Here is a 10,540-nt window from a genome sequence, read left to right on the forward strand (position 1 = left end):
CACTGGAATGGCAGCCTGGAGATCTGGTCCTGCAGCCAGAGCTGTGGCTGTTTAGCTGAGTGAACTCAGGCGGGTAGTTTAACCATACTGGGCCTCAGTTCTCGCATGTAAGGTGATTTTTAAGGTTCCTTTCTGCTGCGGAAGTTCTGCTCTTGATCCTTTTCCTATCACTGAGTCGCACACTGTATACGGAATGCTACAGTGGAAAGTATTTCTGTCCTCAAAGACTGTCTGTTCTTGCTGAGGAGGCCAGCTCCTGAAAGGGTCATGAATAGTGAGCAGAACGTGGTCACGTGACATTCCCCAGTGTCAGGCCATGCAGACCCTGGGCCTCTGTCGCCCCTTATACTCCAATGACTCCCAAGCCTTTCTCTAGCCCCAGCCTCTTTTTTGAGCTTCAGACCCACAAATCTTGAACGTGTCCCAAACAGAGACCCTCATCTTCCCCTAAATCTGCTCCTCCTGCTCTCTCTCTGTCTCCATGAATGGCACCACCACCTCGATGCCACTCCTCATCCTCATTCCAATACCCAGTCACTTGCTTTCGTTAGCCCTTGTCATTGCTTATTGTACGAAACTGATGACTTGCTTCCTAGCCTCTAATCTAGTGTTCTCCCTGCTTCACTGGCTCACCATGGTTTTCAGGACAAAGTTCAAAATTCTGAATCCATTGTTCATTCAATTAACATTTATTGAGCGCTGACTATATTGCCAGTGACTATTCTAAATGCTTGGGATACAGTGATTTACCGCACAAGTTCCTCATGGAGTTTTTCGTGGAGTTTGCAGCTTAGTAGGCAGAAATAGATCACAAACAATTGAGAAATGCAACATATAACACGACTTCAGTTTAGGATGTGGTCCCTGACTCTCCCTATTCGTCAGGCATGTCATCACTACTACCATCCAGTTCCCCGTCACACCACACTGCTGCCCACCTCCATGTCTGTGCACACTCTGCTTTTGCTACCTGAACTAATAATAATAGTAATAAGAATGATGATGATAATAGCAAACATTTCTGTAGCTCTGTAGCTCCAAGAACTGCTCTGAGCCCTTTATATATATATAAAATCATGTGATCTAATCCTTATGAGATAGGTACTATTTTTGACCCCATCGTACAGATGGGGAAACTGAGGCACAAAGAGATTAAGTAACATGCCTTGTTCTGGGGATTTGGGCTACATCACTGAAAAAGACAGAGAAAGACACCTGCCCTCATTCTTCTTGGAGAAGAGAGTAAATTGTACATATCATGTTTTATGGTGAAAAATCCTACAGAGAATAATAAAGTAGAATCAGGAGGGTTGAAATTACCAGGATGGGGATTACAAATCAAGAGACATATTTCTAAATAATGGAGACTCAAACCCCATTATCTAGCACCTATCTCCATTATATCCCTTACCCTTGGGATCATTCCTCAGTTATTTAAATTTCTAATCTTTCTTCTCTTCACAAAGCAATTTGAATAGCTGGACCAATTTAAAAGACTTAGTGACAGCAAATTACCTTGAGATCAGCACTTAATATGCCCTGAACACCTTTTTCTCTTTATCTAAGAGCTTCAATATTTTTTCATTTTTTCCAGTTTTATTGAGAAATAATTGGCATCTCTCACTGTATAAGTTTAAGGTGTACGACATGATGGTTTGATTTACATATAATGAGAAATAATTGGCACAGTAGGTTCAGTTAACATCCGTCATCTCATAGAGATACAATGAAAAGAAAAGACATTTCTTCTTGTGATAACTCTTGGAATCTTCTCTCTCAACAGCTTTCCTGTATACCATACAGCAGTGCTAGCTATAGTCATCATGTCGTACATACATTACATCCCTAGTACTTATGTGTCTTATAACTGGAAGTGTGTAACTTTCGGCCACCTTCCTCCAGTTCCCCCTCCTCCCAACCTCCTGCCTCTGGTCACCACAAATCTGATCTCTTTTTCTATGAGTTTTGTAGGTTTTTTGGTATTTTTTTGTTTTTTATTAGGTACCACATAGAAGTGAGATAGTCCAGTGTTTCATTTTCTGTCTGCCTTATTTCACTTAGCATAATGCCTTCAAGGTTCCACCCATGTTGTCACAAATGGTAGTATTTCCTCGTCTATAATGGCTAAATCATATCCCATTATGTAGATAGAGTGGAGATATATATATCACAACTTTTTAAAAAATTATTTTATTGAGGTCACATTGGTTTATAACGTTGTGTAAATTTCAGGTTTACATTATTATATTTCAGTTTCTGTATAGACTGCATCATGTTCACCACCAGTAGTCTGGTTTTTGTCCGTCACCATACTTATGTACATTTTCACCTCTTTTACACTCCCCCTACCCCCTTCTGCTCTGGTAACCACCAATCTGTTCTCCTTATCTATGCGTTTGTTTATTTGTTTATCTTCCACCTATGAGTGAAATCATACAGTGTTTGCTTTGTTCTGTCTGACTTATTTTTCTTGTCCTAATACCGTCAAGGTCCATCCATGTTGTCACAAATGACAGGATTTTGTCTTTTTTATGGCTGAGTAGTATTCCATTGTGTATATATACCACATCTTCTTTATTCATTTATCTGTTGATGGGCACTTGGGTTGCTTCCAAATCTTAGCTATTGTTGATAATGCTGTGATGAACATGGGGGTACATATATCTTTTTGAATTGATGTTTTCATGGTCTAGAGATAAATACTCAGTGGGATAGCTGGATCATATGGTATTCCTATTTTTAATTTTTTGAGAAATCTCCATACTGTTTTTCACGGTGGCTGCACCAGTTTATATTCCCACCAGCAGTATTATGAGTGTTCCCTTTTCTCCACATCCTCTCCCACACTTCTTGTCTTTTTAGTAATAGCCATTCTAATGGCTGTGAGATGATAGCTCATTATAGTTTCGATTTGCATTTCCCTAATAATTAGTGATGTCGAACATCTTTTCGTATGCCTGTTGGCCATCTGTATATCTTCTTCGGAAAAATGTTCATATCCTCTGTCCATTTTTTGATTGAGTCTTTGGTTTTTTTGCTGTTGAGTTGTATGAGTTCTTAATGTATTTTTGAAATTAACCCCTTGTCAGATATATGATTTGCAAATATTTTCTTCCAGTTGGTGAGTTGTCTTTTCATTTTGTTGATGGTTTCCTTTGCGGTGAAGAAGGTTTTAGTTTCATGTAGCCCATTTGTTTATTTTTTCTTTTGTTTCCCTTGCCTGAGGAGACATGGTATTCTAAAAGGTATTGCTAAGACCGATGTCAAAGAGCATACTGACTATGTTTTCTTCTAGGAGTTTTATGGTTTCAGGTCTTACAGTCAAGTCTTTAATCCATTTTGACCTGATTTTTGTGTATGGTATAAGATAATGGTCTACTTTCATTCTTTTGTATGTGACTGTCCAGTTTGCCCAACACCATTATTGAAGAGAGTTTCCTTTCTCCATTATATATTCTTGGCTCCTCTGTCAAAAATTAGCTGTACGTAGATGTGTGGGTTTATTTCTGGGCTCTCAATTCTGTTCCATTGATCTGTGTCTGTTTTTGTGCCAGTACCATGCTGTTTTGATTACTATAGCTTTGTAGTATATTTTGAAATCTGGGAGGGTGATATCTCCAGCTTTGTTCTTTTTTTCTCAGGATTCCTTTGGTTATTTGGGGTCTTTTGTTCTTCCATAAAAATTTTAGGATTCTATGTTCTATTTCTGTGAAGAATGTTGGGATTCTGATTGAGATTGAATTGAATCTGTAGATTGCTTTAGGTAATATGGACATTTTCAGTATGTTAATTCTTCCAATCCTTGAGCACAGAATATCTGAATATCTTTCCGTTTCTTTGTGTCTTCTTCAATTGCTTTCAATAATGTCTTATAGTTTTCAGTGTATGGATCTTTCGCTTCCTTGGTTACATTTATTCCTAGGTATTTTATTTTTTTGCTGTAATTGTAAACGGGATTGTATTCTTGATTTCTCTTTCTCTTAGTTTGTTGTTAGTGTATAGAAATGTCACTGATTTGTGTGTATGTGAGGAAAATTGGCCCTGAGCTAACATCTGTGCCAGACTTCCTTTATTTTATGTGGGATGCTGCCACAGCATGGCTTGAGAAGTGGTGCTAGGTCTGTGCCCGGGATCCGACCTTGTGAACCCCAGGGTGCCAAAGAGGAGTGTGCAAACTCAACTACTATGCCACCAGGCCAGCGCCAAAAACATCACTGATTTTTGTATGTTGATTTTGTACCCTGCAACTTTATTGTGTTCATTAATTATTTCTAGTAGTTTTTCGATGGATTCTTCAGGGTTTTCTGTATATAGAATTATGTCATCTTCAAATAGCAACAGTTTTACTTCTTCCTTTCCAATTTGGATCCTTTTAATTTCTTTTTCTTGCCTAATTTCTCTAGCTAACATTTCCAATACTGTGTTGAATAAGTGTGGCAAGAGTGGGCATCCTTGTCTGGTTCCTGTTCTCAGAGGAATAGCTTTCAGTTTTTCACTGTTGAATATGATGTTCGCTGTGGGTTTGTCACATATGGCCTTTATTATGTTGAAGTACGTTCCTTCTATACCCATTTTATTGAGAGTTTTTATCATAAATGGATGTTGGATCTTGTCAAATGCTTTCTCTGTGTCTATTCAGATGATCATGTGATTTTTATTCTTCATTTTGTTAATGTAATGTATCACATTGATTGATTTGTGGATGTTGAACCATCCCTGCATCCCTGGAATAAATCTCACTTGATCATGGTATTTGATCCTCTTAATGTATTGTTGTATTTGATTTATCAGTGTCTCTTTGAGGATTTTTGCAACTTTGTTCATCAGCAATATTGGCCTGTAATTTTCCTGTTTTTTGTCGTCCGTGTCTGATTTTTATATCAGGGTAATGTTGGCCTTGTAAAGTGAATTAGGAAGTGTCCCGTCCTCTTCAATTTTTTTAAAAGATTTTGAAAAGATAGGTATTAAATCTTCTCTAAATATTTGGGAGAATCACCAGAGAAAATGTCTGATCCTGGACTTTTGTTTTGGGGGAGGTTTTTGATTACTGTTTGAATATCTATACTGGTGATTGGTCTACTCAGATTCTTTCTCTTGATTCAGTTTTGGGAGATTGTATGATTCTAAGAATTTATCTATTTCTTCTAGGTTATCCAATTTGTTGGCATATAACTTATTATATTCTCTTATAATCCTTTGTATGTCTGTGGTATCTATTGTAATTTCTCCTCTTTCATTTCTGATTTTATTTACTTGATCCCTTCTCTCTTTTTTTCTTAGTGTGTCTGGCTAAAGGTTTGTACATTTTATCTTTTAGAAGAACCAGCTCTTAGTTTCATCAATCCGTTCTATTGTTTGGTTTTCTTTTAGTCGCTGTTTCATTTATTTCCATGCTGATTATAATTATTTCCTTCCTTCTACTGACCTAGGGCTTTGTTTGTTTTTCTTTTCCTAGTTCTTTTAGGTGTAGTGCTAGATTGCTTGTTTGAGATTTTTCTTGTTGCTTATGATGTCGCTGAAGTCTCTGGTGTCACCACCAGGGTCACCAGACTGAGAGCATTTCTGCTGCTTCCAGGGTCACGTGGGTCCTGTGTTCCCCCACTGGCTCTCTGCGGGCTCTCCAAAGGCTCGGATGCTGCCGCCCCGTGCACCACCTGTGCTGCTGCCCCCAGGTTGTTTGGGGGTGCTCGCTGCCGGGGCACTGAGTTCACAGGTGTTGCTGTCACTGCCGGGGTTCCCAGGACCCCAGGACTGGTATGCAGCCCCCACTGCTGGTAGAGCCAGCGTTGGGAGTGCCACCACTGGGGGCTGGGTCACCAGTGCTGCTGTGCTTCCTGAAGCCTCTGGTCACAGGTTCCACCTGCCACCACTTGAGGAGGACAGGAGCTAAGCAGACAGTGATTGTCATTGCTGTTTGCTTGTGCAGCCCCTGGTCTCTGGTGCGAGCTGGTGTGCTTTGAAAACTCAGTTCAGGGAACCCCACCCCCGCTGAGAAAATCTGAGTTTTGTATACTGTCTCCACTGTTGGAAAGACAGGGCCACTGCTGGGGGAGGGGATGGGGGAAGGGAGTAGATGTCAGCTCCACTCTGTGTCCTAAACCCTCAGGGCATGTGCGCCACCCACCACTGCTGGGGGGGGCGGGGTTGGGGTTGGCGGGGAGGCTAAGCCGTGAGTGCCAGCCTTTGTTTGCAGGCACATGCCAGTGTGAAGATCTGTACCTTGGGTCACCACTGCCGGGGAGGCAGGGGGGATTGGGAGGGGCTGCTCCCCCAGTTCCATTTCCTCTTGGAGGTCCAGTCCACCCAGCTTCAGGTGTATAGACACATGGATCTCTTAGGGGTCGTGTTGTGCTGTGTAAGGAGTCCTGTGCTGGTCAATGGTTATAACTTAGAGGGGAGAGACAAAGGGGATAACTCACTCCACCATGATGCTGACTTCACTCCCACTGTAACTTCTGTATCCATTCATCTATCCATGGACACTTCGGTTGTTTCCATGTCTTAGCTGTTGTAAATAATGCTACTGTGAACATGCGGGTGCAGGCATCTTTTCAAGTAAGTGTTTTCATTTCCTTTGGATATATTCCCAGAAGTGCAATTGCTGAATCATATGGTAGTTCTATTTTTAATTTTTTGAGGAACCTCTATACTGTTTTCTATAATGGCTGTACCAATTTACAATCCCACCAACAGTGAACAAAAGTTTTCTCCACATCCACGCCAAGAGCTTCAATTTTTAAAGTTAACTTCAGCCCTGTTGACTAAAGAAATCTTATTTTAACCCACTGGGCCATCTTAGCAGTTATGCTGATAATTCTCAGTTCTATTAAAATTCTACATCTTTATTAAAATGTGTTAATAAACAAAACTACAAATTATATCTCTTGGATATAACGCCAAAGGAAGGACCAAATTTAAAATATGGTGAAAGTCAAGCAATGCCAAAGAAAAGGTTTGCATAGCCTGACATGACCACAGGGAGGCAGCAGAGGGTGAGGGATGGGCCTGGGGGCCTGCCACCGTCACAGGGAAGTGACAGCACTGATTTGGAGACAGCACTAGTCAACCTGGGTTTGAGTGAGTACTGTCTTGTTTAATGGCTCAATCCTCGATTTTCTCCTCTGAAATTCTGGAATGTTCTGAGCATCAGATGAAACACAGTATTCAAACAGCCATACTATACTTGAAAGAATAGTATAGACTTAGAATCCTGGCTTTGAATCCTGATTCTTCTGTTCTCTTCAAAAAGTCAACAAGTGGTTATTGACTGATGCCTACTGGGTACAAGGTACTGTGCAAAGTACTTGAATCAGATAATAATAATAGTTAATATTCATGGGACATCAACATTGTGTCAAACACTTTTATTTCCTTCAGTGTTCCCTATGAGGGGTGCACTCTTATTGTCTTCATTTTACTGACGAGGGGACTAAGCCTTGGAGAGGCTTAATAACTTCCCAAGGTCAAACAGCAAATGAGCCAGGATGCCAACCCCAACATTCCAACTCCACAGCCAGGGCTGTGAACTGCTTTGCTGTGACTCGTTCCGCACCATCTTATCAAGGTAAAAATAATGGCTCCTGACCTTGAAGAGATCAGTTTAGTGGAAGAAAAAGAACTGTGAAGAGCTGTTCCAGTGCCATGCCATAGCAATCAAGGCAGGAACAGTGTGTCCTAGAATCACAGAAGTGGCAGCGATTAACTCTATGTGGTGGACATCTGGGAAGGCTTCACTGAGGAGGTGATGTTTTTGCTGGATTTTGAGGAAGGCGTTTCCCTCCTCACCTCCCACCCCCTATTAAAGAAAAAAAAGAGGAAGAAGACATTCCAAGCAGAGAGAATAGCATGTGTGAAAAGGCCATCTGGGCAGGAGATAAGTCAGGAGAGGGACTTGGGTCAGGTCAGAGCGAGCCTTGTAGGCCGTGGTAAGATCTGGACTTTCCCTTGTAGTCAAAGGTGAGCCACTGAAGGGCCTTAAAGTAGCCACGATGCACTCTGCTCTGTGCTTTATGGATGAAGACTACTACAGTGCAGACAATGAGTTGGAGGGGGAGGGGCGGGGGGAAGGGAGACCAGGTGGGAAGTGGTTTTATAGCCCAGATTGGAGAGGATGACAGGCTCCTTTAAGGAAATCTTGGTGAGCCTGGGGAGGGAAAGCAGTGTCTCTGCATATCAGGGTTGGGGAAACAGAAGACAGTGGGTATCTCAGAGGGGTGGTGTGGGTATCTGAGGGGGAAGGTGATGACCTTAGTTCTGAATGTGTTATGTATGAAAAGCCTGTGGGGCATCCAGGGAGAGAAGTCTGGTAGGAAGATGGAAATGATAATCTCAACTTTTCTCCTGCAGGATTTGAAATTAATTGTGAACTCAAGAGCCGTTTGCTAAACCCTTATATGCTAGGCCCTGGGAGTAGAAAATTGGAGAAAAGGATGTGCCTCACCCCAGGAGTTTGCCATCTGGTAAAGAGAGGCAGAGAGCAAGGAGCTAAGTGCTCTTACTTGGGTGAGCAGCAGCAGCAGCGGAATGTGAAGGAGAGGCATCTATCTTCAGACCCACAGGCTCAGGGAAGCCTCCCCAGAAAGACCCTTGAGCCAACTGTGGAAAGATGCATGCCTAGGCTGATTAAGGAGGCAGTGGGTAGCAATGGTGGGGGTAGAGGACATAGCAGGGAGGTCCAATATGCAAAAGCAAGGAAACTTGAGACAGGTGGATCTGGGAACCCTGAGAGATTTGTTTTAAAGGGGCAGATGAGGGAGTTGCTAGAGAACAGACCCGAGAGGCCATCAGCAGCCTACTCAGGAAGCACTGTGCCTGCAGATCCAAAGCCTGAAGTGCTCTGGGGAAGGCACAGACATAGTGAGTCTAAAGATACTGGAGACCCTTGCTAGCTGTGTGATCTTCAGGAAGTCACTTAAACTCTCTGAGAACCAATATGGTATGGGACTGTTTTGAGCCTGACTCCTGGGAGATGTCTAGGTCAGCAAAGAGCTGTTCTTTATCTCTAATGTGCACCTACCGCCTTCAGGCCACATCACAGGCTCCAAGACCACCCTGTGTGTGCCAGGGGCAGCTAGGGGAATGGGAAAACCTTGAGAATGGTCTCACTGAATCACCGAGCCTGCCGGCACCCACCCCAGTCACTGGCTGTCCATCATCCCCGCTCACAGCTCTATCGCTTATGGATTACACTCACCTCTTCCTACTGGCCCCCACATTGATTCAGAAAGTGCACATTTGTGTCCTGCCTAAACTTATTTGGAATCCCCATCTACCATTAAATGAGGCTGCTTGCGGTTGATAGTATAGCTACTGCCTCCGGTTTCCTTCCAGGATGCACTCCATAAATGCATGTGAGAAGGAAAAAGATGCAAGGAAAGTAAGGAAGACAATGTTAATTTCCTCCCCACCTGCTCACCTCCCTGGGTACCCATCTTTTCTCTTCCTTCATCAATCATATCCCTCCACCCATCTCTCACAGACCGGACCCCCCCCAACCCCCCCCAGTAAAACTGGGTTCAGATCTCATCTCTGCCATTCTCTTGAGCCAGCTGTCCTGGGCAAGCTCCTGCCCCTAGGAGCTTCCGTTCCTCATCTGTATTATAGGGTAATCATACCTACCTCATTCATCAGGACTACATGAGATCAGGGCCTGCCCCTGTATTTCTTCCCATCTTCCTTCCCAGGCCCGTAAACTCAGAATCCCTCCCAGCGTCACCCACAGAACCACCTCTTTGATCTGGGCTTAGAGTGTGATCCCATGGGGTTTTCTACTCAACATACCCAACATCTGATCACTTTACTCAGACTAACAACCGGAGAGAACTAAAAGTCAATAATAGGTTCTGATCTGTATATAAACAGATAATTCAACATAGAGAAGAATTTTTTAATAGTGGTGATCAGAAAATGAGATGAGGATTAGTAGGATGAGAGAGGGGGACAAGTAGGTGAAGGGCGGAGGAAGAGCAGATTTGATCCTTGCAAACCTCCCCCCAAATGCTGTCACGCCCAGCTCAACCCTCTTATTCCCTCAGCCTCTGGAATAGAGCAGCCTCACGGACAGAGGGGTTTCCTATAGCTCACCACAGAGACTTCTATGAAATTATAAAAGAATACTAATGCAAATTGAAAATGAGCCAAAGTGAAAATGCCACAGTAGTCACCACCTAACTGATAATGCATGGCTACTTGACCAGGAGGAAGTACCCCTTGCACTGTCACAAGCAGTATTGGGAATGGCTGGTGCCAGGTCGGGTGGACAAAGGACACAGGCTCTGAAATGACAGCAGAGCTGAGTCCAATCAACACAACAGAACAGCCCCACACAAGCTGGGGCTGTCATCAGCTAAAGGAAGTCACCAGCCATGGTGGCCAGCATTAGAAGCAGGCAAACACGGGTCATTCACCTGTGCCTCTGCCTATGACGCGAAAGCTCAGCCATCTGTCCTGTGGAATTTCCCGAGGCCAGCTCCTCCACGAGGCTCTCACAGCACTTCCCTTCCCCTCTTCCCCTGACCACAAAGCCCTTGGAGACAGCATC

Source organism: Equus caballus, chromosome 5 (genome assembly GCF_041296265.1).
Source record: "Equus caballus isolate H_3958 breed thoroughbred chromosome 5, TB-T2T, whole genome shotgun sequence".
Lineage (NCBI taxonomy): Eukaryota > Metazoa > Chordata > Mammalia > Perissodactyla > Equidae > Equus > Equus caballus.